Raw genomic sequence first — 24,792 nt, forward strand, 5'->3', positions numbered from 1 at the left:
GCCTCTGGCCTTCTGTGTCCTTTTCGGACTGATTTCTGCCCTGCACCTGGACTAACCCAAGTGCATGAAAAACACTTTCTCCTTTATTCTGCAGGTAATGCTCAACCTGGGGAAAGATGAGCTGACATCCAAAATTCAGTCTTTGAAAAATCATCTTGCATTGTAAAACGAGCTGCCCAATAGTTTTACCTCTGCTCCAAATATCTGGTGGTTAGTTTGAAAGTTTACTGTTGTGCAGTTTCATAGAGACAAAGGTTGGAAATCTCTGAAGCTTGAAGTTGGCACGGCAAATGTTCCTTTGACTGTATTGATGTCTGTTGTATTTTCAAATGAAACATTCTAAATTGAAATAAAACAGAAAAAGAATGTACTTTTGTTATTTGCTTTCTTTGTTTTTTAGTAATTTAATTATCTAGTTGAACTAATTAAATAAATAAATATAAACTTAATTTAACTTAAGAAACTAAGTGGAGTAGCTGGACAGAGCAATTGATATTACAAATTATTTAAAGTTAAATAAACTTTGAATTTAGTGCATTGAACTTCAAATAAAAGTTTGAAGTGCTGGATTTTTAAGTTAACTCAAGTTGTAAGGACACATTACTTAAATTGTTTAAGTACATTCAACTTATCCGGGTTTACAGTGTACATTGCTTTTAATATTTTTGTAAAAAGTCTGAACTATTTTAACAAAGGAAGAGCCAAAACCAAACATTCGCAAAGATTCAAACATAAACTCATGCTCAACTGCGTCAAAGGCCTTATAAAAGCATAAAAATAAAATAATTGCATTATCGTTGATCAATTCCTTATAATCTAAAATATCTAAAATAAGTTGAATATTATTTGCTATATGCCCACCTTTCATAAAGCCAGAAACAGAGGCAAGTTCTTCTAAGCATGGTTTCAATCTATTCGCATAAAGGGAAGCTAACAATTTATAATCCGAATTAAGCAAAGTAATTGGGCGCCAATTATCTAAATACAAGAAATCTTTTTTAGGTTTTGGAATTAAAGTGATCAAACTCTGCTTCATGGACTCAAATAATTCAGTTATGGATATATTAAGACCATTAATCAAATGAATGTTCATTTTATATGGGAAAGCGTGTACATTACATTAAGAGAGCACAATTTACACAAGATGATGAGAATGGTGGATTACAAGCCTTTGATTTTCAGTGTATAAATGGCATGTTGAAGATTAAATGGTTTATAACTAATGAAAATAGTTTTTGGTTTTGCATTCCCAAAGGTATATTTAGGAGATTGGGTGGAATTGATTTCCTATTAAAATGTGACTTTATTATTTCAAAACTTCCAGTCAAATGATCTTTTCACCGAGAGATTTTGCTCTATTGGAAGTTATTATATAATCACAACTTTACCCCACATAGGACCCCCATTTGGAATAACAGATGTGTTTTATCCAGATATAAGTCTCGATGTATTATTGATTATTGAAGAGGGAATCTGGTCTGTAGTTCAGTTAATAAACTAAACAAATGTCCTTCATTTAGTACAAAACCCTTTTGTTCACTCGCTAGATGTCTTCTGTGAACTCTCATCCCTTCTCTTTAATGGTAACGACCTCATGACAACGCTTCCCAACAAACATATTCCTTCTTCCTTTAATTCTATATTATATCCTACACTTTTATATCGTAATGATATATTACAAGTTTATGATAAACCAACTGCAAATAAATGGTGAATCCAGTATATTCGTGTTCCAGTGGCTCCTAAAGCAAAGGAAACTCACTTTAAAATAAACAAATAAAAAGTTGAATTCTTTATTAATATAATGTTGATTCTGGGTAAATTGTTTATACATAAATGTAAATGTATAAAGACAAAACTTTATTTCTCTGTATTTAAAAGTGATTTACTTTGTAACTATTTCCCATCACTGAAATGTATGAAGACTGAACAAGCCTGCAAACTCTTTAAGATGATAAAAGACTTTAGTTTATTGGAAGATTAAAGAAGAGACCCCTCTCTCTACTTTATTTTATTTTTTTATTATTATATTACAGCCTTGATGACGTATGCGGCCGGTAAACGCGACCTCCGGAGGACACATCCTTCCAAACGAGACATGAAGAGCTGCATCATGATACAATTAAACCTGATTGGATTGAATTTGTCAATCTGAAACTCTGAGTTCATTCAGAGACCTTCATGTTACAGACCTCTGCTGCAGCTTTAAATGTTGTTTGTCTGTTTTCAGACTCCTCCTCCTCCTCAGGTGACAGGTGAAAGTGAAACTATTAAATCAGCAGACATTTTATGACACAAGCAGGAAATTACACGACGAGAGAAAAATAGAAAAAGTTCGACAGTTTGTGCTCCACTGAATTGTCTGAAACAATAAATCAATTGATGAAGTATTTTGTAGGTGATATTCTAGTCAGTAAACAGGAAGTGAACATCAACAGCTCTTGACAGGTGAGTACTGAACTGCTGCAAAACAAACCGAAACTCAAGAGAGATAATAGTGTTCAAAAGTTACTACAGGACTCGACTGAAACCAAATGGTTGCGAATATAATTTGAGACAGTATTTTTTTTTTCAACTACTCGCACATGTGCGACCTTCAAATTTTTTTTTCATGTTGTAAAACGAGGAGGGAGCGAGTCTGTCAGAGTTGGGTCCGTGAGTGATTCGTCAACTGTGTGGATGACGTCATCTACACTCGTGTGGCGTCACACTCATCGTCCGTAATGGTGCGTCACACACAACGCGAAGAAAATATTCGCCTCGCATTGCTCGCGCGAGTTTGACCGCTGGATTATAAATGTGAGTATAAACCACTGATCTATATATATAACTGGATTGCTCATAGAGTTCTAAACTGCCAGCAGTAGGTGAAGCTACCGGAAGTGCTCTGGCGGCCATCTTACTATTCCCTACCGACAGAGGGCATCGCGTCATGTGCAGCGTTTAACCGCGAAACAACACTCACTTAAGGATGCGGCTAAATTGCCCACAGGTTGTAATTTATGACTATGTACATATTAAGCACACATTAGTCGTTATCCCCATGTAGAGTGGGCATAACGATCATAATCTTTAATAATCAACAGTAAAAATACAACACCAAAGTGTATTAATACCCCTTTTTAAAGCAAAGTTATCCATCTGCAGATTGTTACAGGGTGCAATGATTCTCTGCCTTCATAGTTTAAATCTGTTGATGCTCATTGTTCATAATGTTGACAAATTATACAACTGCATGCACATCAACAAATTTTAAAGTTGTTAATAAAAACGACTAGCTTTGTGTTGATATTGTAACTAGACAGTATCTCTTCAGCATAAATCCAGAAGAATCAAATATATAAACGTAGTATACACACAAGTTCATATACAGTATGTGTGTGTGTATATACACACACACATAAATGAATTTACCTTTACTTAATGGAATTATCCATTTGCATTCATTTCTGGAATATGTACATACCAGCTTGTGAGAATTTAATTATTTCAACAATCCCCTGATCTTTTAAATCATAATTAGAAATAAGTTTATTGATATATGCACACAAGGAAATCACACATATTTATTTGTTCAATAAGCTTCCAAGTACACACAAAAATTGACTTAAACTGAACAATACAATAAAAATTTGCAGATATGTGGGAACAAATCTGCCAATGGATTTAACTACAATCCCACATTATTCAGCTTTCAAAAGAATGGTAGCAAGACATGCCATCAGAGCTAGTGGCAACAGTTCTCCACCGGATAGCACTTTCTGTGCACTACCTGTTTATCAAGACTCAGTGTCGAGAGCTCTTCCCAAGATGAACACACTAATCGACATGAAGTCCTGAGGTGGATTTATAAGACCGTCAGACAGCGTCCTGAAAGTCTGCAAGACAGCTGAGAGATTTCTTCAACAGCACACACTCACAAGGCCCATCTCTGTCCCCACAAAGGTTCTGGATCTACATGGTGGTTCTGCATTCAAGGAACTTGAGGCAAACATGTTCAACCTAGAACCATACAACAATCACATCTTCATACTCAAAGTGCATTGCAGAAAGCTGCACAAACATCAGCCTCCACTTCATTGCCAAGGAAACATGTGCTGCATCACAGTCCAAACGGCTTAAGAAAACTCTGGGCAAGCTTGTACTGCAAAATAGAAGAAAAAAGAAAAGTTTGATATAAAGATCAGGAGCCGGTTGCACCAGCCATACAAAAGTTTAAACTTAGCCTAGTTGTGGTGTAAATGGGCACGAAGTCACAATTTACGCACTACTAAATATTTGAGCATTGCACCATTAAACTTCAGTACGACGTAACGCTAAGTATAAACAGAAGACTCAGAGCAGGTGTAACTGATGGAATAAAAAAGAAGACTGATATTTTATGACATCAATAAGCTCATGTTTTGCATGTTTGGCATCAATCAAATAATTGTGATTATGACATAATTGCCTGTTTTAGGTGTTTCATAAATATGAGGAATAATTACCATACAAACTAACTACCGGTAATTCATTTTTACAAGCTTGAGTCATACAATAAAATAAGGGTATGATTTCCTTTTCAGGCTTCAAAATCATATGAATGACAGTCAAATATAAAGTATAAAATGTTAAATAAAATAATATCTTAATTATCAAAATATGTTTCTCAAGAGAGCTGCTCTTGTGACGTCCGCAGTGACGGTTACGAAAGCAAACAAGGTTTGTACATCAACCGTAACAAAATCAAATTGAAGTTCACGGCTTTTTAATACTTCTGTGTACAAATATGAACGCTGCTTATTGGATCAATGCAGGTAAACGTCATAGTATGCGACTACGCATCACTTTACGGAGAGTTTACGACTTACTAGTTAAGACTTTAAGAACAGGTGGAGCAACCAAATTAAGCACCAACTTAGTTGCAAACTAACTAGTAGTTACGAAGTCTTGAACTTTATACCCCAACTTAAGACCTTACGCACAGCTATTTACTCAACCTCATGTCCTTCCAAACCTGTATGACTTTTTCCGTGGAACACATTAAAAAAGTGGAACATTTTAAAAAATGTTTTTGTCCATATAATGAAAGCCATTGGTGATCAAAACAAGCTATTTTGTTCACCATTTACTTTCCTTATATGGAATACAAAATAAATTTTTGGGGGTTCTGCAAAAGAAAGTCACATGGATTTGGAAGGACATGAGGTTGAGTATATGATGACAGAATTTACATATTTGGGTCAACTTTTCTATTAATATTAAATGTTATACATGTTATACTATCTGAAACAGTAATTTTATGAGACTTATACTGCATGTTGCAAAAGTATCTTCATTGCAAATAAAAACAGATAGTATAATATTTTTTACTCTGTTAAAACAGCTCTTCAGTGAAGCCAGGCTGACTCCTCATACAGCTCTTCCTCCTGTTGCAAACCAATTCCAGTTTTATCTAACATTCAGTGCGATGTTTATTGAAATCCAAACGGCAAACTTACCTTGTTTAACTTCAACCAGTGGGGATTTCTTTAAGACTGCAAGGGAAGCTCAGCTTCCCCTATAATGTCAAAAAAATAATGGTCAAATATGTACTATTGTGTAAACAATTTATTGACTAAAAATGCGTTAGAACACGTTCATCTCGAAGACGAGTTCGTTCAGAATCAGCTACATTACATATAGCAGGTCGGCTGACTCGATTTACTTCTCATACATTCCCGTAGCGTCAGTGCATTTCCCTGTTGAAGCCGAGCGTCCATTGACTTCAATGGGGCTGCTCTGAACAGTTTTTTTCAGTGCTCCGAAAATAGACGGTCATTGGATAAATGCTGCGATTATGTCCCGCCCACGGACGCTCAGCGTCTCTGGGGGTGAATGAGGAGTGGGCTGGCCCGGACTCCGGGCTTCCGCGTGATGATTGGAGGATCTGTCGAAAGACTGCATCTCCTTTTGATTGACAGCGAATCTGTACTATAAGAAGTCACTGAAGCTATTTCGCGCTCAGTCCCATCGCGGATTTCTCAAGTGTAGTCGAAAGACAAACTGCTGCAACCTATTTCTTTATATTTGTTTGGCGAAATTGCTAGTCAATTTGCATAATACATTTCACACAATTATACACCACATTCCTTGTTTCAGTTTTACCAAGTTTAATGTATTTTGTTTTAGAGCGTTCGTTCGTTCGTAGGCTAGGCTAGCGTCGTAAGGGTGAAACTGCGCACGATGGCAGACGGTGCTAATATTGTCGACCTGATTTTGGCGAAGCCATTTGAAAGTCTTCCTTACGAGGAAAAAATTAGAATTAAACAGCAGGGCAGATCAACACCTAAGATTGATTTAGTGCAAAAAATAGGGAAAAATAACAGGTCTTTTCAGCTCTCCTGGTATGACAAAGTTAGCTGGCTGACTGGAAGTGCTGTGACAAATAAAATGTACTGCTGGCCATGCCTCTTGATGAAACCATCTCACGGATGTGTTGTTTGGTCAAAAGTGGGGTTTGGAGATCTGTCTAACTTTGACAGGGCATATAAAAGACATGAAAAGACATGAAAAGAGCAATGGACATGTGAGTGCATGTGAAAGATTAAGTTGCATGGGCAGGATCAGGGTTGAGCATGCAATCAATGAAGGTGCTCGCATTCAAGTGACTAAACATAATGAAACAGTCAAACAAGTAGGGCAGAATTTACTTTTAAATAAGTTTATAATGTAGGCCGAAAATGAGCTTCCCCTCTTTGAAAGACCAGCAGCCGCCACTGACTTCAACAATATCCATGCGCTCCCTGTCAGGGCTGGACTGGGAAGAGAAATCGGAACGGGATTTGACATAACTGGCCCAAAATTTGTTGGGGGGAAGAGTGTTCGCTAAAGGTGCGTACACACTGCCAGCGACATCGCGCGCGACAGCGACTCAATACCATTCATTTTCAATGCGAGCACAGCGACTTCCGGCGACACGAGCTGTCGCGACCGTTGGCGCTAGATGTGGGCGTGTCCAGCGACGCGACAAAGTTGAGAAAAGTTCAACTTTGGAGCGACTAACGGAAGCGACAGCCAATAGGAGAGAAGACGGGAGAGCTCACCTGATCCTTCTCTCTCTCTCTCAGTTCCTGCAGTAACGGAAAGATGGATGAAAGTCTAATTCTTGTTGTTAGAAATTTTCCAGTGCTCTATGATATGTCTCTTCCCACGTACAAGGACATTTTTAAGAAAAATACTGCGTGGAAAGGTGTATCTGAGATCGCGGGGATTTTATGGACCGGCATTTGCATTTTCGCCGCACATAAACAGCCCCTTTGGCAAACAGCACGCCTTGTTTCTCATTCATCTTTGATTTAAAGCATTTTATGTACTGATTCCATTTATATTTAGTCTTTTCCCTCCAAAATGTTTGTTTTTAGTGGCAAGAAAAGAGATTCGCTGTCAACAGCAATGGAATGGCATCCGTGAATGTCATTTATAAACGTTACTAGGCAACCAGTAGTGGGAACGCCCACTAGCGACTTCACCGCCAGCCACTGCCGACCTGCAGCGATAAAGTCGCTGGCTATGGAGGACTATGCATAAATAATAAATGAATAAATGTAATAATACAAAAATAAATAAAGGAATAAATGTCTTGATAAAACAAATAATTCGTTTTTAATTAAATTTATTCCTGAATTTATTATTGTATGACTTTATTTCTTTATTATTTTCTATATTTATTTTTAACTTTATTTTTATTCTTTTTAAATTTTAATTATTTATTCATTTATTTTGCATATTTTTTTATTTATGTGTTAATTTATTTTGCATATTTATTTATTCCCACACATATTTATTTCCATATTTATATATTCCCATATATATTTATTTATTTATACATGTATTTATTTTTACTTTTCTGTGTGCAACATGGAAATGAGGGAGGCGGTCCTTACGTAGCTTCAGTGCATCATTGGTCGAGAGCTCAATAGTATTATCGGAAGCAGATGGACGTCCCACCTTAGCACCCTTTGACTCGTTTTGCAGTGAGTTTTACAATCCAGGATGTGCTTCTACATTCATACCGGCCTACAGCTCTCCTAAAACATCAATAAGCACCTCTACTCTATATGAATCAGTTATTTGATGCGTGATTATCCACTTCATTAGCATGTCGCGCAACTCTCTAGATATGAAGCGTCAGCTATAGATTTATATACATGCATAAACGATCAGGGAAATGAAGCATGGTTGTATCTTTTACAATGATCATAACAACAGTAAACAATATTATGGATTTGCAGACATCAAAATATGAAGTTATATACACAGAAAAAAAAGAAAAGGACAAGGTTAAATCATATAATTTATGAAACTTGCTCATTTTGTGTTTTTGTTGAAGAAACGGCTCCCCATTTATTTTGTGATTGTAGTATAACCAATACATCTTGGCTTGACTGAAGCTCTTAAGTTTATAGCCCCACAAATAGCTTTAGTTTTAATTACTCACCAAAGTGGCTATGAACTAACGTCACATCAAAACAAGTCATGAGTAATCGAGCACACGCTTCAATCTACAATAAGCCAATGGTAAGCAGGACCCGCCCACATCATTATCATACAAGAGACAGAAATGTAAGAATAAATACAAAAATAAATACATGTGGGAATTAATAAATATACAAATAAATGAATGCATAAATAAATAATAAAAAAACAAAAACAAATCAAAGAATAAAAATAAAAAGAGAAAATAATAAATAAAGGAAAAAAAAAGTCATACAAAAATAAATTCAGGAATAACTTTCATTAAAAACGAATTATATTTGTTTTATCAAGACATTTATCCTTTATTTATTTTCTTATTATTACATTTATTTATTTATGTATTTATTTATTATTTTTGCATATTTAGTCCTCCATAGCTGGCAGTGTGTACGCACCTTAACGCGGCGGCTAGTTTTAGCTTATCGCAGACGACACAGCGGTCGAACAAAGTGCGTCGGTCCACCGGAAAAATGTCCGGTAGGCCAGATTACCAGTCCAGCCCTGCTCCTCGTCTATTCCAATTGATCACTTTATAAATGATGCCCGTGAGCTGGACCGTATTCAGGCCTGCACTGCAAAAAGTACAAATCACACACAGAGAATCAATGCAAGCCCACATTATATTTATCATATGTAACCGGTGTTGATCTGCAGTTAGATATTCAACTTGACCAAAAAAGCTAACTTGGTGAGTTATACTGTTATTCATTGTGGTTATTTTCCTAAGTTAACGTTAGCTGCATAGCTAATATTCATTTATCCTAAGAAAATAACCACAATGCACGTTCAACGTAAACAAAAGCTACAAAACATAATTATGTATTCAGAATAAAAACTTTAAAGCTGCTAAAAATCTACTGGTTTGAAAATGTCTACTGATATCTTTCCTCAGTTTCTTAAACTTGTTTCTATTGAGGTAACACGTGCGCCGCTAAACGTAATGCTGCTGCAATAAAGAGTAACATAACACGCTCGCATTTAGAATAAGCAGGGGGGAAAAATGAAAGTCAAAATAAATAATGAATTACATATTTAGGAAGACTGCATTGTGATGCAGTGTATGCAAACATTAAAAAAATGTTTTATGTGACTGGATAGGTAAAAATTACTCACCAAAACAGACGATTTCCCATTGAGACCCATAGGAATACAGAACGTTAGGGAATACCAAGATGGCGGCGCAGTAGCTTCACTGTTGTGACGTCATGAGCTATCCAGTTATATATATATATATATAGATCAGTGGTTTAAACTCGCGTTAGCGCGTGAATTCCCACTTCTCTTCCGGAAAAGGACAGGAGGAGGGGCTTCAGTTAACATGTGACTGTGATCTAAAATAAAACAGCACAATGTAGTTTCTGTATTTATTACCAAATTATTTATCAGAAATAGGTCCTACAGTTAAAATGGGGAAAATGTGAATAATAGCGTTGCAGGTTGATTTAAGGTGTGCGTCCCTACATTTTCTGCCTGTACCCCTAAAATGTTCAGTTAATATTTACAGTGCTCATAGTAAAATAAGATTGTCTGGAGCCCTGTATTATGAATGTAAACTTAAATACAGTGAAAAGACACTATTAGCATAACATAAATAAATAATTTCCAACATTCTTTTGAATGTCCATGTACTAAAATAAAATATTTGATGCCATGAGTGTACCTTCATTTACTTTTATTTTAAATGGCCATGGAAAATGAAGCACACGCTTCCCACGAATCTCCACCTGGACAGGAATTTTTTGTGCAAATGTTCTGTTAATTTGCACTTTCGTTTGAACATTGTTTCCACTTAGCTGTCATTTGCTGCTACTGTCAGTGTCAAGCAACTGTTTGATGCCAAACACAACAGCACTTCGCGGAGAGATTGACCGGCAGGAATTTGGCCAATAGTTGCTGCAAGCCTCTTATAATCGACCAATATGTCATTTGCTGTTGCTGCCAGTGTTGTCAACTACATTCAATGAAAAGTAGCTAAAGCCTGCTCAAAGTCCTATTAAACCCTATTACCCCCTGGCAAAAAAAAAAGGTGACTTCTTTTTTTGGAATACCAGATTATGGTCATCCTAACTGAAATGTTACTGATTTGATTGGCCTGAATATAGATGATGTCCCATTTGTTGACAGGTGTTCAATGGACTGTTCAGATGATGTCATGGACTCCACAAAGGATCTCAGTGGACAGACAGACACAGGGAAGGTCAAGAGGTGAGAGGATTTCAATGGTTTAATAAAATACACTGATAGATATTTCTGATATGCTGCACAACACTACAGTATAAAACACTCCGACTGGATTATCTTAAGTAGAAACATGTGAAAACAGCTTTAGGGTAAAGTGAGATCTACAGTAAGATGACAGTGAGACGGTTTGATTCAGTCACAGACAGAACTGGGAAACTTGTACAGTCAGTTGAATGTAGAAGATGAAACTCAAATGTGTTTCTCTGGACATTTTAATAACTGGCATGTAAATTTGACCCTCTTCAGTCATAGCTGAAAGTTTTGGTGCATTCAGATCAGATCTGCTGTGTGATGTCATGTGCTCAAATAAATCTTTATAAAGGGATTAATGGAAAGGAGGAGCCGAGAACCGGCTTGACAATATAAATAATAGTTTCATAATAAACTGAACCAAAAAGACACAAACACACACAGGTGTCGGACAGCTGCCCTTAAATCTCTCTCTCTGTCGCACTGCCGTCTCTGGTCTGCCTTTATCCCTCTCAAGGGCTTAATTAGCCTAATTATGTGTCACCCTCTGCCCTGCCACAATCTTCTTTAAATAAGCAGAAGTGAAAGTCCTGAATGTTGAACTAGGACTGTGCATTAAACGTTACCAACAGTTACTGTGTGTAACCATGACAATCTGCCTTTTAAAATGAATACATGAATATATTTGTGTCATTATTGTTTTTATTGTCTTCCATAAATGTACAAGGTGTGTGAGGATCATCAATGTTCAGCTGGTGTATTTCAGAAGCCTCATGTTAGGACTGTGTGCACAGTAATCTCTAGTGTGCTGCTTTCTCTTGTCCTAAATACAAATATTCTCAGTAGTCCATTTCTCTAAGTGACCTGTGACTGAAAAAGAAGATTTGACCTCTTTTGGAGAAGAGAGAGAAATATTCAAACTGATGAGAGGAAAAGAGTGTTTGTGAGAGTTTTTAGTTTTAAAACAGTGTTTCATTGTTGTTGTGTTTTAGTGTCATTCATGGAGAATCTTCTGAATCCAGCTGTGTGTCCATGAAGAGTGACGGGTCAATGGGTCCTCCACCTGTCTTCAGTTCAGGAGCTCCTTGTGCTGATGTGAGGTGAGGACTCTCATGTTGACTGACAGTATGAACGTGTACATCACAAACATATCAAGATAACTGATACATTACATGAACTAAACTCTGATTATTTGCTGTTTTAGGTTCATTCATGGAGAATCTCCTGAATCCAGCTGTGTGTCCATGAAGAGTGACCGGTCAATGGGTGATCCACCTACATTCAGTTCAGGAGCTCCTTGTGCTGATGTGAGGTGAGGACTCTCATGTTGACTGACAGTATGAACGTGTACATCACAGTCTGAGGGGCGATTAGAAAGAATCCAGTTTAAAAAAATAACACAACAGTTAAAAGAAATGTTATCAAATGGATCAATACTAATTATATGTTGCTATTTATTTATTTTTTTTCTCCAATGTGAATGGAGAACTTTTTATTTCCGCAATGAATATTTGTGGTAGCTCATTCTCAACATCTGTCATTTTCTGTATTTGTGATCAGTCTTATTATAGGCCTATTTGACAAATCCATCTTTCATGTAAATGTGAGCCTATGATCGGGATGGAGTGGTATTGGAGCAACGGAAATGCTGATGTTATTAATAAATGCATTAATTTATTATTATTACTATTATTTAAGACTAGCACACAGACCTAACCATGATAATGAGGAGCCTTTCCTTCTGTGTAATATGTGTATAAATATGTAATATTAGGTAACAAACGGGATAATAATGGGCTCATATAAGTAAATATGTTCTTCAATTTTTAAAGGGGGGAGAGAAACTTCCTGTAGATTTTTACATCAGCAACAAAAATAATGTCACTTAATGCATGTCCTTGTACTGGAAAACCATGAACAAAACTATACAACATAAAAGGAAATGCAACCCAGGATACATTAAATACAGGTTATGTTTAATCTATGGCATGTCGACACTTGATTTCCAATGTAAAATCTGTCCTGAAGCAAAACCAGTTGAGAAGCGAGATAAAGATACAGACAGGAGCAGGACATGTTAACTGTGAATAATCATAGGATATTACTTTAAAAGCTCACATAGCTGATGTTATTTTTCATTTAGTAGTTAATTTAACATGTAAACTAACATGCTTTCATTATATAACTTATACTTATTATTTAATGTGAGTAAATTACACTTCTGTGGATTTAAATGAGAAATCTTCATCTTGTGTATGAAGATATTTGATGTTCTTCTTTCATCACAGTTTCTTTTCTCCTTGTTTTCTGCCGTGTGAATAGAGATGATGTGACTGGAGACCTGCAGCAGGATTCTCATCCACCAGTAGATGATGTTCTTCAGACAGTCAAAGACAAACACAAAACCAGCATGAAGAACAAGTATGAGAGCTTATTTGAGGGAATCAAACGACACGAGAATCAAACGCTCCTGAACAGGATTTACACACAGCTCTACATCATAGAGGGAGAGAGTGAAGGGGTGAATGAAGAACATGAGGTTTTACACATGGAGAAAACACCCAGAACTCAACACCATCAAGACACTCCAATCTACTGCAATGACATATTTGAATCCTTCCCTGAAGCAGGATATAAGCAGGTGAAAAGGAGGAAAGAAGAAATAAAGACTGTTCTTACTAAAGGCATCGCTGGAATTGGAAAAACAGTCTCTGTGCAGAAGTTCATTGTGGACTGGGCCGAGGGAAAGGCCAATCAGGATGTAGATTTCATGTTTGTGCTTCCATTTCGAGAGCTGAACTTGATTAATGATGAGCAGTACAGTCTTCACAAACTTCTGCTGGACTTTCATCCTGAACTTCACGATCTGGACTCAAAGATTTATGATGAGTGTAAACTTGTGTTCATCTTTGATGGTCTGGATGAAAGCAGAATTAAACTTCCGTTCTCAAAGATTAAGAAAGTTCCTGATGTGACTGAGACTTCATCAGTGGGTGTGTTGATGTCAAACCTCATCAAAGGAGATCTGCTTCCCTCTGCTCTCATTTGGATCACCTCCAGACCAGCAGCAGCCAATCAGATCCCCTCCAAATACATCAAGCGTGTGACAGAGATTCAGGGATTCAATGACCGTCAGAAGGAGGAATATTTCAGGAAGAGAATCAGTGATGAGCATCAAGCCAGCAGAATCATCTCACACATTAGAAGAGCAAGAAGCCTCCACATCATGTGCCACATACCAGTCTTCTGCTGGATCTCATCCACTGTGCTTCAAAACATCCTGAAACAAGACGACAGTGCAGAAATCCCTCAAACTCTGACTGAAATGTACATTTACTTCCTGCTCATTCAGATCAATGTGAGGAATCAGAAGTATGAAGAGAAACTCCTGCAGTCCAACAGAGAAGTGATTGTGAAACTTGCTGAACTGGCTTTCAAACAGCTGATGAAAGGCAATGTCATGTTCTATGAGGAGGACCTGAAAGAGAGTGGCATAGATGTCACCGACGCCTCAGTGTATTCTGGGATCTGCACTGAGATCTTTAAGGAGGAATCTGTGATTCATCAGAGGAAAGTCTACAGCTTCATTCATCTGAGCTTTCAGGAGTTTCTGGCTGCTTTCTTTGAGTTTCACTCACATTTAATAAAGAAGAACAGTGAATCACAGCAGATGTTTCTGAAGAAGAATGTTTCTTTCTTTGACTCAGACTCAGACTCTGACTCTGACTCAGAGTCTGATTCTCTGTATGATCTACTAACAGCAGCAGTTGATAAAGCCCTTCAGAGTGCAAATGGACAGCTGGATCTTTTCCTGCGATTCCTGCTGGGCATCTCACTGGAGTCCAATCAGAGACTCTTACAGGATCTACTGACTCGCACCGAGAACAGCTCAAAGAGCATCAGGAAAATCAAACAGTACATTAAAGTCTCAATCAAGCGCGGTGAATGTCTCTCAGCTGACATATCTATCAGTTCACTCAGTGATGACTATGAACCTCTCTCAGCTTACAGATCCAACCGACGGTTCAGTGATGACTATAAACGTCTCTCAGCTGACAGATCCATCAATCTGTTCCTGTGTCTGCTGGAGATGAACGATCACACTCTGTCCAGAGAGATTCAGGAGTTTTTGAAATCAGACAAACACTCAGAGGAGAAACTCTCTCCTGCTCAATGTTCAGCGATCGCATACATGCTTCAGATATCAGAGGAGGTGATGGATGAGTTTGATCTGAAGAAATACAACACATCAGATGAGGGTAGAAGACGACTGATACCAGCTGTGATGAAGTGCAGAAAAGCTCTGTGAGTATTCATTAATGTCATCACACAAGATAATGAGATTACCTGCAGTTGACTGTGACATGATACAGTGCTGATTCTCTACGTGTACTTGTGATGCACACAAGTATCCGCATCGCCAGGTTATTTTTCCGGGGCTTCAACCCCGAATGTTTTGACTGTAGCCCGAATGTAATTTTAAATGTAGACAACACAAGTTTAGGTGCATTTCAACAACAACAGAAATATTTCCTTATGAATATGCAATAATCTTCATGAAGAAGAACATAGGCTACTATCAATAATATTGCTACATTTTGTTTGAAGTTCACATCATGGCATAACACCCTCCGCCTCCCGCTACTAGAGAGAGGCAGCTTGTGTCACTCTGGAGGAAAAATTAAACATCAAGAAAAAAGTAACGCAGCCTTTTGGACTTTATTGAAACAAAGAGTAATGGTGAGGATTTACTGATGTTACCTACATGTTTAGCTTAATGTTTTTAAACTTGTGGGCTGGTCAAGGATGCCCAAAGAAGGGTGACCATACGTCCTCTTTTTTTTTTTTTTCCAGACATGTCCTCTTTTCTGACCTCAAAAAAGCGTCCGGCCGGGATTTCTAAATTTGCTGATTTCTAAAAATGTCCGGCATTCGGCTTTAGTTGCATTATGATGTGCATCTGGTTTAATACTTTGTTGTGAGTGTGCACGCATATTTGCATTGCTTTAACCCCTCATAATTAATTCCCTCCTACTTGCACACCAATTGGTCGATTATAAGAAGCTTGCAGCAACTATTGGCCGAATTCCTGCCGGTCAATCTCTCTGCGAAGTGCTGTTGTGTTTGGCATCAAACAGTTGCTTAACACTGATAGTAGCAGCAAATGGCAGCTGAGTGGAAACAATGCCCAAATGAAAGTGCAAAAAAGATTTGCACAAATAATTCCCATTCATGCTTTCATCCAGGTGGAGATCAGTGGGAAGCAGAATGTGTGACATGTAAAGCTGCACTTATGTGTCAGTTGCTAATAAAGGTGCAAGTGATTTAGAAGCACACATTAGATCTGCCGAGCATTAAGGGTCAGCAAAAGGTGAAAGTTCATCAGGTAAATTAACAGACTACTTTTTGCGACCAGGTAAAATTGTTATCACATTGCTTCATTTTACATGGCCATTCAAAAGTATGTAATAGTAAATGAAGGGGCTTGACCCCTAAAAATCTAAGAACAACAAGGGTGTGTAGACAGTTTCAGTGGTGAAGCGCACCTCAAAACAAGCACTCAATAGAGGGCAGGCAGCATACTTTGCACTACCTTGCTGGTCAGAGTCAGAATTAGAGTGGGTAAGATGATCCAGAAATGGTTGCCATATACTCTAAAATGTATCAAGATTAACCATAACTCCATACCGGACTCTCCATGTGCAACATTCCAGTAAGAGGAGTCAACCAGGTCTTAAACTGCGGAACAGTATCCAACTACCAAAGTCTTAGAATAATACTCTTATTGATTATCATTCCATAAATAATGGTGCTTTGTACAGATATTATGGTCCAACAGAGCAGCAGAATATCCAAATAATGCAGTCTCTTGATCGGGGTTAAACACAACCATACATGTCAGAAAACAATGTAATATGTCACCCCAAAAACCATAAAGTTTAGGGCATGTCCAAAAGAGATTGTCAGAGAGCCCTCTGCAGATTTACACCTTCACATATGGGAGAAATGGTAGGGAAATTTCTATGTTATTTAGAGTTTGAATAGTGCAGTCTATGCATCACCTTAAATTGAATTAATTGATGCCTACAATTAATAGAGCAAGATCGAATTCTACTAAAACTCTTCACCCACACCTCATCTCCAATCTGCATGCCCAATTCCTCCTCCCAAGCATTCTTCAAAGAATATGCAGAATATGTCACTTTTTCAGAAAATATATTTACAAAATCTGAAATCAAATGTTTGGAATCAGGCGAGCCCAACAATAGCCTATAAATCCTTTCCTCCGGTAAAGACTCAAAATTAGGCACTGCGTGATGTACATAATTTCTAATCTGTAAATATCGAAAAAAGTGTGTTGTGGGGAGAGAAAACTTCACTTTTAACTGAGAAAAAGAGGCAAAATGTTTGTTAACATATAAATCCTCCAGGGTGACTATACCACTCAGTCTCCAGATATTGAATATCACATCTGAGAGAGAAGGGGGAAATGCATGATTGTGATATACTGGGGCAAAAATAGCGGTTTTGTAATTTTGTGCCATATTTTCAAGCAGTTTGAAAGAATAAAAGTATCCACCTTAACAGATGCAGGCAATCCAGGAGCTTAAAAATGAAGTGCTGGAAGTGAACTTTTTTTTTTGTAACCGCATTTATTTTCAATGGTAACCCAGGGGGAAATATCAGTTGGGATTTCCATTTTAATAATCCTCCTGCCAATAAATAAGGGCCATCGCATTCGCTGCCCAGTAGTAATGTAAGAAACAAGGTAGCTCTAGCCCACCTTTCTCTCTTGGTTTATGCAAATGTATTTTTTATATTCTGTGTGCTTTAAAGCCCCAGATAAAAGCCAGGATTATTGAATATAATGCTTTGAAAAAAGCCTTTTATCAAACAAATTGGTAGATTTTGAAAAAGGTATAAAAATCTAGGCAGAGTGACCGTTTAGATGGCCATAGTAAGAGGTAGAGCTCTCCGTTTGCTAATGTCCATCTTCAGATCCTCCAATTTATGAAGGAAATTCAGCTTAATTAATTTGGGGTTTTGGGGCTGAACAACTCAAAGATATTAAGTCTATCTGTGATTTTGAAAGGGAGATTATGCAGAAATTCAGAATCAAGATTGGCACCTAAAGACATGAACTCACTCTTCTGCCAATTATTTGTAAATCCAGAGAATGTACCAAAGGATTGATCTAAGATCTAAGAGTAAAGAGACATACCGTCCAGGATTTTAAAGAAAAAGTACTACATCATTTGCATATAAGGAAATGTGATGATCTACATTTCCCAGACTTACAGCCTCGATAAATGGATGATTTCTGATACTGATCGCAAGGGGTTCGATAACAATTGCAAAAAGCAAAGGGCTGAGGGGACATCCTTGACGTGTCCCATGATGTAATAAAAATTACTTTGACTTTTCTTGATTTGTGAATATGGAAGAGGTTGGGTGGACATATAATGTTGTAATCCATGACACAACACGACTACCAAGCCCACATTCCTCCAAAACTTTCACCATATACATCCATTCCATCTGATCATAAGCTTTCTCTGCGTCTAAACACAGAGCAGCAATTTTAGAGCCTTTTTTAAACTTATGGTACATTTTATATTCATTAATCTTCTTACATTGAAAAAAATGCAAATCTATTAGGAGCAAAACCTGTTTGATCCATATGTATAATGGATGAAATTTATTTAATCTATTAGCTAATAATTTTGTAAAAATTTTATGTCAGAGTTCAGTAGTGCAATAGGCCGATAAGATGAAGGCTCAGTCTCATCCTTAACCTCTTTCAGAATTAGTGAGATATTAGCGTTGTATAATGTGTCAGGGAATTTTTGTGTTTCAAGAGAATGAGTGAACATCCTCAGCAAAAGGGAGCCAGCTTCTCGAATACTTTTATATAATTCAATACCAAAACCATCTGGCCCTGCCATCTTGCCATTAGGAAAGGATTTTATTGCATCAACAATCTCTGGAAAATAATGTCAAAGTTTAAAGCCTCATGAGCAACATCATTAAGTTTAGGAATATTCAAAGGCCCTAACCTATCGGAAATGTCCCCTCTTGCTCTTGATGTATAAAATTGTTAATATTCTCTAAAGTGATAATTTATACCCTTAGGATCCACAACCATATCCCCAGCTTTTGATTTAAGTTTGTATATGGCTTTATTTGCTTGTAAGCCCTTCAGTTGTTGAGAATTTATGAAGTTTATCCCCTAACTCAATGTTTTTCCCACACCTGTCCAGATAAAATAGTATTATATTCATACTTTAAGAATATTTTTTAAGGTAGATGGGCTAGAGGAGGTTCTATAAGAGGGTTCCAATAGTTAATTCCCCTTCTATTTCTGAAAGGCATCTACGTCTGTCTCTTCTGGCCGAACACTCAAAAGAGATTTTTCCCCTGGTCACAGTCTTAACCCTCTGGAGTCTGAGGGTATTTTGGGCCCTGGAGAAGTTTTGACATGCCTTGACATTTGTACTTTTTTCAGTCTGATTACACTGCATTCAGCACAAACTGGGCTGGACAAAGAGAATGAATGTTAGGAGACTTAATGATCAAAATCAAATCAAGTTTTAAGTTAAAAGAAGTAATCTAACTATATATTTTCTTCACATATAGACTTTACTTAATTTTAGACCTACACTACCATTTAAAAGAAGTCTCTTCTTCTCACCAAGACTGGATTTATTTGATCCAAAATACAGTAAAAACATGTGTGTTCTCTTTTTACAATTTAAAAGAATAGTCTTCTATTTGAATATATTGTAAAATGCAATTAGTGATCAAAGCTGAATTTTGAGCATCATTACTGCAGTCTTCAGTGTCACATGATCCTTCAGAAATCATTATAATATGCTGATTTTCTAATATGGGCATATTTAATGTGCATTTTACTAATTTAACCCGAACACATATTTGCAAGCGCAAGCTTTGTTGATGATAACAAGGCAGCATAAACACGTTAAAATATAATCTAACATTCATATTATATATATCATATATATCATATTACATATCATATTTATATCATACAGCATACAAGTTAAATACCTGCTTTAGCCGAAACAGCATTTAAATGTAACTAAAACTTGCCTATGAGGACATATTTCAAATGTCAATACTTTGAATCCTGTCTGGAAACGGTCCCATTTGTAAAATATGTACATTTATATAAAATATCATGTCAGCTAATGTAAACTAATTGACTTACTCGTCTGAAATTGTATTCTCGGCTGGATCAATTCTCTCTTCAAAATACAAATGTTCATCTGAGTCCCGCTCTTCTTTTTAGGAAAATGTTAACTCATCCTTACATCCAGGAGTTTACAAACACGCATAAAATTTGAGTTGTGTTTACATTAAATCTCGCAGTCTGGGGCGTGCACCATTTCCTTTGATCGTCTCAGCACATTAGCGTATGAATGGCGCACTCTGCTGGTGGGTGGGATCACATTACCTATAATGAAGCTGAGCCAGGAAAACCGTACATCGCTTTGTTTCATACAGATTACATTGCAGGAGAATATTTGTTTTAAATTTGAATTGTTTTATATAAAAGTAGACATTTTAATCTTTCTTTAGACATATGTTTCATGTTTGTTTGATAACTATTCGTGGAGTTTCAGTTCATTTTTTTGACGTGTTTCTGAAATATGCTCGTGAACACAGAGACTGCTGAAAGCTCACCCTTTTTATTGTCTTTATTTTACAAAAGCACACGGTTTTGTTGTTATTGTGAGTGTACACAAATAAAAGTAGACCCTTTATAGTTTCTAATGATGTCTTACACTTATCTTTATACCCAAAAATGACGGAGTATTTTAAGTTGTTTCTGCTGTAATGATGAAAATATCCAGCAGGACGCGCCGGCACGTCCGTCGACCCCAGAGTGAAAAGATTCTCAAAAGTGGAATCTGTGAGTTCAGAATTATCATTGATCTCTAGAAATGCAGAAATCTTTTCAGGTATAAATTGGCAAAATAATGCATCAGAAAGTAGTGAAGGATTAAAAAGCCAACAATGTGGTTTTATCTTATGGCCAAGATCAAGAACCATTGAAGTCGGAGAGTGATCAGAAATTAAGATGTTGTGATGATTTGAAGTGATCCCATTTGATATAAGTTTGGAGTCAAGTAAAAAATTATCTATTCTAGATTAAGACTTTGTGAAAAAAAAGGAATCTCTACCTGTGGAATGTATTAGTCTCCATATATCAACCAGGTTCATGGAAGACAGTAGGTTATTTAAAACTATGGAAGCAGAAGGCAATTCACTTTATTGGGCTGACCTGTCCAAAAAATTATCAAACACACAATTAAAATAATCACCTACAATCACATGTGAATCAGTAAAATCAGACAATAAATTAAATATTTTAGTAAAGAAAGTAGGGTCATCAATATTTGGTCCATATACATTAAGAAGTGTAACATGAATAAATGTAACCAGTTACTAAGATATATCGATCTTTTGGATCGCTCGGAGTAGAAACGTCTTACAGGAACCGTCTTCTGGATTAAGATTGCAACTCCTCAGCCTTACTAGAGAATGTGGACCGAAAGATATGGCCAACCCAGTTGCATTTGGGCATCTTCTCTCTCGTGGCCCTAATATGGGTCTTTCAAATGTGAAAAATATTTTAGCTCACTTCAGCACATTCCAGCTGGTTAAAGTAATGCCGCTGCCCCTTGAAGGTAAACTAGGATTCATTCAAAAGTTGAGAATAAACAATGTAAATGCATTCTGCCCTTTAGAAACACTTAATTAAAAAAATAATAAAAATTAAGAACATTACCCCCCCCTACCCCATCCCACTTTCCCAAACAAATTGAGAACACGCATCCCAGAAAATCACTGAGGGGTTGCCGGACCATTGGAACAGCGAAACTACAGATAAAAAAAGCTCTATAGCTCCCTCTCCAATCACATGAACAATTACTTGTGAACAAAGAAAAAACATATAAATATAACATGTCATATTCAGCAGTTGCTTAGACTAAGAGTCACATACCAAAGCATGCAATGCCTTTATACATATAAATGATTTTCAAGACAGCATTCCAATGAAGGCCTCCACCTCCTCGGTCGAGGAAAACACCTTGCCAGTAGTACCGTGGGTGATGTTCAATCTTGCCATTAAATGAAGCCTTTCCTCATACCGGCTTCCCAGAGATGTTTCCTGACATAATTGAATGCTGCTTCATTATTTCAGGGTAATACAAATTTCCAGAAGGTCAGGAAAAATGTATATAGGCCTGTCCTTGTAGCGCAGAATAAACTGTTGACGAGCCAAATTAAGTATTTTTTTCCTTCATTTGAGAATGATGAATCCGGGCTATCATCGTACGCGGCCGCACATCTTCTCCGGAGAATTGCCTCCCCAGCCAATGAGATTGATCCACATCCAACGGCCTGGAGAAGTTGTTAGCGCCCAGTAGGTCTAGAATAAACTCTGTCAGAAATTCCTTGGGGCACCCATTCTCTATCTTCTCTGGTAAGCCAACAATTTTTATGTTTTCCCGCCTGGATAAAGCCTCCAAATCAATCATCTTCTCACGGAGTGCTTTGTTTTCTGACTGTAATTTTATGCACTTCTGCTCGATGAGGGAAAGGCGGTGGTCATAATCGGCAGTAGCATTTTTTCCACCTCCTTAATTCTATCCCTGAGGCTCACTAAAGATCTTTGAATGGATGCCAGTGATGCTTCCTGGAGATCAAATTGATCAGTCATTGTTTTACTCTTATTCCGTATTGCCAGAAGAATACTTTAATATTCCACGTCAGTCTCACCATTCGACTCCAAAGCTGTTGCGGCCTGTTCTGAGCAAGGGACTCATTCAATAGTTTATCCAACTTCTTTCACCTTTCAGACTTTGGCTTGGTCATTATACAGCTCTTCAACAAATAATATTATAAAATAATGCCGGTGAAAGTAAAAACAATAATACCAAAAGTCAAAATAATGACAGAATAATTTGAAAAATTGAGAGGTGCTCAGCAGAACACATCTACTGCATGCGGTACTCACTAGCGCCCCCCTCAGGTGTGTTTTCTATGCAGCTTGCTCGAGTGTGTAGCAAACGAGATGTGTGAACGGAACCACACTGGGCAACTAGTTGTCAGCCACATCATATAATGTGAGAGCTATACTGAACTGTACACGTGTGTGTGTCCCGTTTTAATCGTGAGGGGTTTTGTTTACTCATGGAGACAGAGATGTGAGTGCCATCTGAAGATCCATTCGCTGTCTTCCACCAGAGCTGCTCACGAGAACAACACAAAAACTTGTTTATTTAATAATGCGCTGTCAGTTGTGAAAAAAACGTATGTGTTATGATGTCACCATCTTTGATTGGTGGTGGTGTAGTGGTCTAAAGCACTAAACTGTTAAGCAGAAGGTTATTTGTTCGATCCCCACAACACCACCATTGTGTCCTTGAGCAAGGCACTTAACTCCAGGTTGCTCTGGGGGGATTGTCCCTGTAATAAGGGCTCTGTAAGTTGCTATGTATAAAAGCATCTGCCAAATGCATAAATGTAAATTGTATTTACTTCAAGGCAAGGCAAGTTTATTTATATAGCACATTTCATACACAATGGTAATTCAAAGTGCTTTACATAGAAGAGATTAAAATAAGAATAAAAAAATAAGAATAATTGAAACAGTTTAGAATAAAATAAAATAAAATACAGTACAAACAGTCGGACACAGTGGCACAGTGCTCATTCAGTAAATGCACAGCTAAACAGATGTGTTTTGAGTCTGGATTTGAATGTGACTACTGTAGGAGCACATCTGATCTCTTCTGGAAGCTGGTTCCAGCTGCGGCTGGCATAAAAGCTAAAAGCAGACTCTCCTTGCTTAGAGTGAACCCTTGGTATTTCTAGCTGATGTGATCCTAATGATCTGAGTGATCTGTTGTGTTTATATTCAGTGAGCATATCTGCAATATATTGAGGTCCTAGCCCATTGAGTGATTTATATACCAGTAATAATACTTTAAAATCAATCCTAAATGTAACTGGGAGCCAGTGTAAAGACCTGAGGACTGGTGTGATATGTTCATATTTTCTGGTTCTGCTCAGAATCCTGGCAGCAGCGTTCTGTATGAGCTGCAACTGTCTTATGGTCTTTTTGGGAAGGCCAGTGAGGAGTCCATTACAATAATCCACCCTGCTGGTGATGAAAGCATGCACAAGTTTCTCTAGGTCTTGACTGGAAACAAAGCATCTAATTCTTGCAATATTTTTCAGATGATAGTATGCTGATTTAGTTATTGCTTTGACATGACTACTGAAACTAAGGTCTGACTCTAGAGACACACCAAGGTTCCTGACTTGATTTTTAGTTGTTTGACCCCTAGCGTCAAGGTATGCATTCACCTTGAGAACGTCATCTTTGTTTCCAAACACAATGACTTCAGTTTTGTCTTTGTTTAACTGAAGAAAGTTTTGGCACATCCAACTGTTAACTTCATCAATGCATTGGCACAGGGAGTCAATGGGGCTGTAATCGTTAGGTGATAGGGCTAAGTAGATCTGTGTGTCGTCTGCATAGCTGTGGTAAGCAATTTGGTTCTTTCTCATTATTTGGCTCATTGGGAGCATATACAGGTTGAAAAGGAGTGGCGCAAGAATTGAGCCTTGAGGGACTCCGCATGTCATGGACGTCCACTCAGACTTATGGTCTCCTATACTCACATAATAACCTCTCCCTTCTAAGTATGACCTGAACCATTTTAGGACCATCCCAGAAAGCCCCACCCAGTTTTCCAGCCTGTCAAGAAGTATGTTGTGATCGACAGTGTCAAATGCAGCACTGAGGTCGAGTAGTACCAGTACTGATAATTTGCCTGTATCAGTATTTAAGCGAATATCGTTTATTATCTTTATGAGCTGTCTCTGTGCTGTGATGCGATCGGAAACCAGATTGAAAATTGTCAAAGTATCCATTTGAGTTCAAGAATTTGTTCAGCTGATTGAAGACAACTTTTTCAATGATCTTGCCTATGAAAGGAAGATTTGAGATCGGTCTATAGTTGCTTAATATGGTCTTATCCAGATTGC

The 24,792-nt window shown here is 37.4% G+C and overlaps 2 protein-coding genes across 2 annotated transcripts in view; both read left to right on the forward strand.

Moving 5' to 3' along the window:
• LOC127652407 (uncharacterized) overlaps window positions 1-24,792 on the forward strand; it is a 746,522-nt gene that overhangs the window by 680,070 nt on the left and 41,660 nt on the right. The window lies entirely within an intron of this gene.
• Window positions 2,292-24,792, forward strand: part of LOC127652415 (NACHT, LRR and PYD domains-containing protein 3-like) — a 148,876-nt gene continuing 126,375 nt past the window's right edge. The window contains exon 1 of the mRNA XM_052138539.1: window positions 2,292-2,448. The gene's annotated coding sequence lies outside the window, so the exon portion shown is untranslated. The remainder of the gene's footprint in view (window positions 2,449-24,792) is intronic.

This window comes from Xyrauchen texanus, chromosome 12, assembly GCF_025860055.1.
Source record: "Xyrauchen texanus isolate HMW12.3.18 chromosome 12, RBS_HiC_50CHRs, whole genome shotgun sequence".
Taxonomy (NCBI): domain Eukaryota; kingdom Metazoa; phylum Chordata; class Actinopteri; order Cypriniformes; family Catostomidae; genus Xyrauchen; species Xyrauchen texanus.